The 6,251-nt window shown below is 39.3% G+C and overlaps 1 long non-coding RNA gene across 1 annotated transcript; it reads left to right on the forward strand.

Moving 5' to 3' along the window:
- The first annotated feature begins 973 nt into the window (after positions 1-973).
- Positions 974-6,012, forward strand: LOC140653324 (uncharacterized). The gene is made up of 3 exons (XR_012043081.1): positions 974-1,213; positions 3,689-3,758; positions 4,970-6,012. It is a non-coding gene; the product is annotated as an uncharacterized lncRNA (long non-coding RNA).
- Positions 6,013-6,251: the final 239 nt, after the last annotated feature.

Below are 6,251 nucleotides of genomic sequence, written 5' to 3' on the forward strand. Positions count from 1 at the left end.
GGGTCACATTTTGTGTTGCATGCATGGCAGTGCTGTTTAAATTTATTTCTTCCAGAACGCAAGAAAAGAAGATCAATATATATTTTGCTTTGAAGGTTTTGTGGGTGTGGGTACTAGATTAACTTTTGCCCTGATATTTCACATTTATTGATACTATACTGTTAATATTGCCTATCAAGTTTCAAGAGTGTATGTCTCTGTAGTATGTTGGGAATTTCAAATATAGAAATGCCAATATTTGTAAAATGGTACTTATTTAACTTGGGTTATAACTAATGGGAAAATATGGCAAAAGCTTCTGGTAATTAATTGGAGCAGTAATGAAGTCGTTTGGTTGGATTATTGTAGGAAGAAAAGTAACAAATGCCTGTTTGAGCAGGGCACAACAGGCTGAGCAAGTTCCAGATTGCCATAGATCTACCTAAGGAAAAAAAAACAAAAAACGCAGTCTTCTAGTGTATAACCGTTACAGATAGTCTGTATTCAACCTACAGATGGAGGGGAGTGGGCAGAGGGGAACTTGCAGTATCTATAGGGAGGGAGGATGCCTTCCCACATTTAAAACCCCTGTCACTAGATGGCATGGCGATACGATAGCATTTCTGAGATCAGGGCTCCACCTTTCAGCATAAGGACAGTTAACCATTTACACCTCTTGATGCAAAGCTACAGTTCAGTTTTATTCCCACCCAGCCTGCAAGAATGCTGACACAATTCAATGGTGGGCCATAACATACATAATGCATGTAGGCTTTAAACATGTTCATAAATATGTAAACTTCCTTTTTAAAATCTGTACCTCTGAGCAACTCAGTGGCTAGTCCAAAGAGCTGTGCTTAGGATCTAATGAAATGTGATTGCTCAGTTCCAGTTTTATTTGGACAATATGAATGACAACAGAAGTACATGATGTTGCCTCATGGTGGCAGCCACAAAATATTTTGTGCTCTAAATTATCAGTCTAAGCTCTGATCATGTGCTAACCTTGACCTAGAGCTGCACTGCGTTCTCTGATTATTTTAAATAATGCACGATCTTCATTGAAGGTTAAAAGTGATGTGCAGTTGAAAATAAAACTGCAATAGCATATTTTTCTGCTTCAGTTCACAAAAGAAAAAAAAGCCTAAACGCGTGTGTCAAATCAAAAGGGAAAAAAAGCTCTCTTTTCATTTTTAGATTACAGATATGGATCTACTTGATGGCAACAGGACAGGTAATGAAAGTACTATTTTTTTAATTATGCTATTCAAACCTTTTTTTTAATATTTTCCCTTAATTATGCAACAAATTTGCAATTCAAGGTAATTTTAAACATATACTTCATGATCTTAACATAGTATAGATCAAAAACAAAACAAATCTAATAAGTATATGTTGCAACAGCTACGTCTCTATAAAGTCTTGTAGAAGGATCAGAGAATGATTACAAGAATAAACCATTGCAAAGCTCTTCTGAGTAGAGGAAGTGGAAACTGTAAAGAGATTAGTTTAGAAGGGAAAAATAGAAAGGGGAAAAAATCCACCATGCTTTTGCAAATATCAAAACTAACAAATGAAATATCTTTTGTGTGATTACAGCATGGAGCTTGTAGCTACTGGAAACTAAGAATTTTATTTTTTAATTGTAAGTATTTATCTGGACAGTCCAGATAAATATGGTTTATAATCCAGATTATGAACTAATAACAAAAGAGTTGCAAGATACTAAGCTTAGTCAAGTTAAACGTTTTGACAAAGAGTTTAAACAAATTTTTTTGTCAGTTCAAAAGAGTTGTGGAAGAGTTGATTAATTCATAGTTGGCTACTGAATTCAATTTCTGAAGCCTTTTTTGTTTAAGCAGGATATTGAACTAAGTAGACAGTATTCAGTTTGGTAATTCCTAGATTAAAAAAAAATAAATACAACGTTGTGCAAAACTTAAGTCAAGCTACAATTATAAATCTTATATGTATTAATGGAAAAATTAATTGGCTGAGGCCAATTCTATGAGGTTCGACAAGGCCAAGTGCAAGGTCCTGCACTTGGGCCACAGCAACCCCATGCAACGCTACAGGCTTGGGAAAGAGTGGCTGGAAAGCTGCCCGGCAGAAAAGGACCTGGGGGTGTTGGTTGACAGCCAGCTCAGTATGAGCCAGCAGTGTGCCCAGGTGGCCAAGAAAGCCAATGGCATCCTGGCTTGTATCAGAAATTTGTGGCCAGCAGGACTAGGGCAGTGATCGTCCCCCTGTACTCACCACTGGTGAGGCCGCACCTCGAATACTGTGTTCAGTTTTGGGCCCCTCGCTCCAAGAGAGACATTGAGGGGCTGGAGCGTGGCCAGAGAAGGGCAACGAAGCTGGGGAAGGGTCTGGAGCACAAGGCTGATGGGGAGCGGCTGAGGGAACTGGGGTTGTTTAGCCTGGAGAAAAGGAGGCTGAGGGGAGACCTTGTCGCTCTCTACAGCTACCTGAAAGGAGGGTGTAGCGAGGTGGGGGTCGGTCTCTTCTCCCAGGTAACAAGTGATAGGACGAGAGGAAATGGCCTCAAGTTGCGCCAGGGGAGGTTTAGATTGGATATGAGGAAAAATTTCTTCACTGAAAGGGTTATCAAGCACTGGAACAGGCTGCCCAGGGAAGGGGTTGAGTCACCATCCCTGGAAGTATTTAAAAGACGTTTGGATGAGGTGCTTAGGGACATGGTGTAGTGGTGGACTTGGTAGTGTTAGGTTTACGGTTGGACGTGATGATCTTAAAGGTCTTTTCCAACCTATACGATTCTGTGATTCTGTGAAAATTGAACAGTCATTTTAATCCCTGCCCTGCCTTTCTTTTTAATGTCTTACAGATATATGTCTCTTGAAATATGAAAGGCTTTAATTAGCAGCTGAACAAAATTTGTCAATTGTGACTACAGAAATGTTTAGTGCCCCCCCTTTTTTCTTTTTTTTTTTTAATTGGGAGTCAGGAGTGCTTGAAGAAATGTTTAAGGCCGGCGCAGGGGCTAGGGAGAAGAGAGTGGTTCTGGTTTTTCTGCTTCTGTTACAGTAGAGTGAGATAACTCTCAGTTGGTTGTCCTGAAAGCAGTTTTCCTTACGCTAGCACTCTTAAACTTGCCTTTTGCATTATCAGCCATCAACTATCGAGTCTCTGTGGCGCAATCAGTTAGCGCGTTCGGCTGTTAACTGTAAAGGTTTGTGGTTAAGCCCACCCAGGGGACGGGTTCTCCCCTTTCCTCTGCCCATGGCAGGGGGGTTGGAACTAGATGATCTTTAAGGTCCCTTCCAACCCAAACCATTCTATGATTCTATAAATTCAAAGAGACTGACTACATGAAATGAATTTGTGCTACTGTGATTACAATTAATGTAAAACTCTAGGATATAGTTTTGACATTGATACGAACTAAAATTTATGACTGCTGAATTTAATCTTACGCCGTATGGTAACATTATTAATTTCTCTAGTATGAAAATGGCTTCAATTCTTTGACTATTGAAATACTGAAAGAATCGAATCAAAATCAGACGAGTCATGGAAGAATAAATTAAGCTTTGTACTTAGATTAGCTTTTTTTTCTGTTAATAATCTCCCTTAGGAAGGTGATGTTTTAAGGACTATAAGTCCAAAATATTTACAGCCTGGTTATGTGTATGAACTTGTATAATAAGTACATTTATTAAGCTTGAGTCTGTCCTTCTTTGACCTACAGGCAAACTTAGTATGCCAGGAAGCAGGACAGAAACAATCCAAGAAGACAATGAAATATTTTTGCACGCTACGTAAGTACTGGAATAGAGAACTGATTCATATGACATGGTGATGATTTTCTTGGTGTGATACGCTTCACACTTCAGCAGCACTTGCCCCAATTCAGTAGTGCCTACAACCATGTATCCATGTTCATCTCTCTTCATTGAAAAAGGAATCTCACTATCAATTTCAGTGTACTTAGAATCAGGCGCTTAAAGAGGTGACCCAAGTACATATTAAGCAGTTTGTTAATTCAAGTCAGAGGTTATCACTTTATTATGCATGTAAAATTAACCGCTCTTCTGAGAAGAAACCTCTCTGCTGACAGAAAAAATGTGCTGGTGGAGGGGAACACAGTTAGCTGTTCACTGTCTACAGTGGGTGGTGCTACAAGAATGATCACTTGTGAGGAAAAATGGGATAGCGTTGCAGAATTTTACTCGTGCTGAAAAATGAATATATCCAGCAAATGGCTATCATAAACTCCCAAAATATCTGGAAATGTGCCCATTCTTTTTTCTTAAGGTGGAAATAAGTAGCCATCTCCATGTCTGGAAATAAGTAACCATCTCCGTGTATGTTTTACTGTAATGTTTGGCTTTCCAGCCGGCATGTTGTAGTTACTATTGAGGATCGGGTAGTGATGGGTTTTCCCTATAATGCTGCAGGTCAAATATCAAAGAGCCCTTCCTCTTTGTAAGTCCAATATAAGCAAGGCTTTGAAGCAGTCATTGAGTGTACCAGGCAGTCCTGAGCCCAGGTGTGGGAGGCAGCCGTGGTGACTAAGGAGAAGTGGTTCGCAACTGTGGTGTAATTAGGTGGAGATGGAGAGAAAGAGAAACGAAATGGATGCTCTAGCATTGAGGACAATTATCAGATGTTAAAATGTCACTTCCTTCTGACACATTAAATTTCCTAATGTTTTCTTTATAAAATTACGTTATTGGAGTGATGCCTCCTCTTGTGATTTCCTGAAGTATACTTACGTTTGCTTATGAAAGAGTTTTTGAAGCATTTCTCTGTAGGTTAGCCTGAAGGTTTTGTAGGTTTTAGTGTGTAAAATCCCAGCTGACAAAAAAGACACATTGGGGGTAGGAAGACACCAAAATAGAGAAGGTAAACTTGAGTAACTCTTGCACGGTTGTAGCTGACAGTTTCGTACTACCACAAACTTACTGGTGAAAATCTCAGCTCCTGCCTGTGAAGAGGGATGTTTATTCTCTGCCCTTTTTTCCTCCAGCCAAAACAAGTATCAGCTTTTGAATATATAACACATGCTTGCTGCTACCTCCTCTGGAAGAGAAGAAAGCAACAAAATGAATATGTGGAATGTACCTAAAAAGAAGGTGGCTCATGGCAGTTCAGAAAAATCAACCGTGAGCATGGGATAAATTAATTTTGATGATGTTAACGTGCAAAATATTGCAGCTGAAATACACAGTTTAATAAAAATTACCAGGAGCAGTACATCGACGTTCTGCAATTCCTGGTTAAAGCTCTACCTTCCAGGTTGTATCATACATGTCATGAAGATGATACTTGGCTTGCTGTTTTATTGCACTGATTTCGCTTATATTTTAGGATAAGACCAGTAAATACTACTTCCCCCCCTCCGCCCCCCCCCTCCCAGACAGAGTTGCTTCTGTTTAGCATAGCTCTCTTCTTTTAGTTGTTTACCTGTGTCAGTGCTTCTAGCAGAGCTGGGTAGCCTAAGAGTTTGGCACTTCAAAACATATATGTATTTCTAGCCCTTAAAGTTAAATTGATGTGACAGAATAAATTACGTCCTCAGTTATACTACGCAGTTCCTTATTTTGGATTAGCAAAGTTTCTCTGACCAACAACAACGAACTACGTGTCTTCTACGGGTTTAATATAATCTGTTGTGTAACTTCAGTGGAATTGCACGAGGCTGAACTGACTGATTGCTCCTATACTGGTTTTACGCTTTTTATAGCTAGTGAGGTAAATGAAGTGGTTCACTGTGGTGATGTGATGAAGTGCTACAGTTTGAACATAAGCCACAGCTATAGGAAATGCAGACTATGCACACACTCTAAACATTTGTCCTTTTTTTGTTTGTTTGTTTTAAGATCAAGTATGGGCCAGCTACAGGGAAGTGAGACTGCTCTGAAGTAAAACTTTTGCATTCTCAGATTGCTGGCATGAGGACAGAACAGTTGGTTTGTGTGTGAAAATAAAAAAAATAAAAAATAAAAAAATCAAGTACCTAAAAGATCATGTTTCTAATGCAACTTACAGTCTTGAGAATCTAAAAGTGAAGAGGAAGAAAGAAGTGTATTGCAACATCTGTTCCAGTTGTGTCGTTTGGCATCAGCCTGATGGTTCTGGGATGATCTGAGTCTCTTTAGGCAACGTTGTCTCTATTTGTTATCTGAGGAGAACATAGGACAGAAATTGCTTTGTCCCACTGAGTTCTCTTGCTTTCTAGCTGAAGACACTCGGGACTTTTCTAACCATAAAAATATCAGTTCTCCTAAATGATGTTTTTAATTAGTTAA

This window comes from Ciconia boyciana, chromosome 6 (assembly GCF_034638445.1).
Source record: "Ciconia boyciana chromosome 6, ASM3463844v1, whole genome shotgun sequence".
Lineage (NCBI taxonomy): Eukaryota > Metazoa > Chordata > Aves > Ciconiiformes > Ciconiidae > Ciconia > Ciconia boyciana.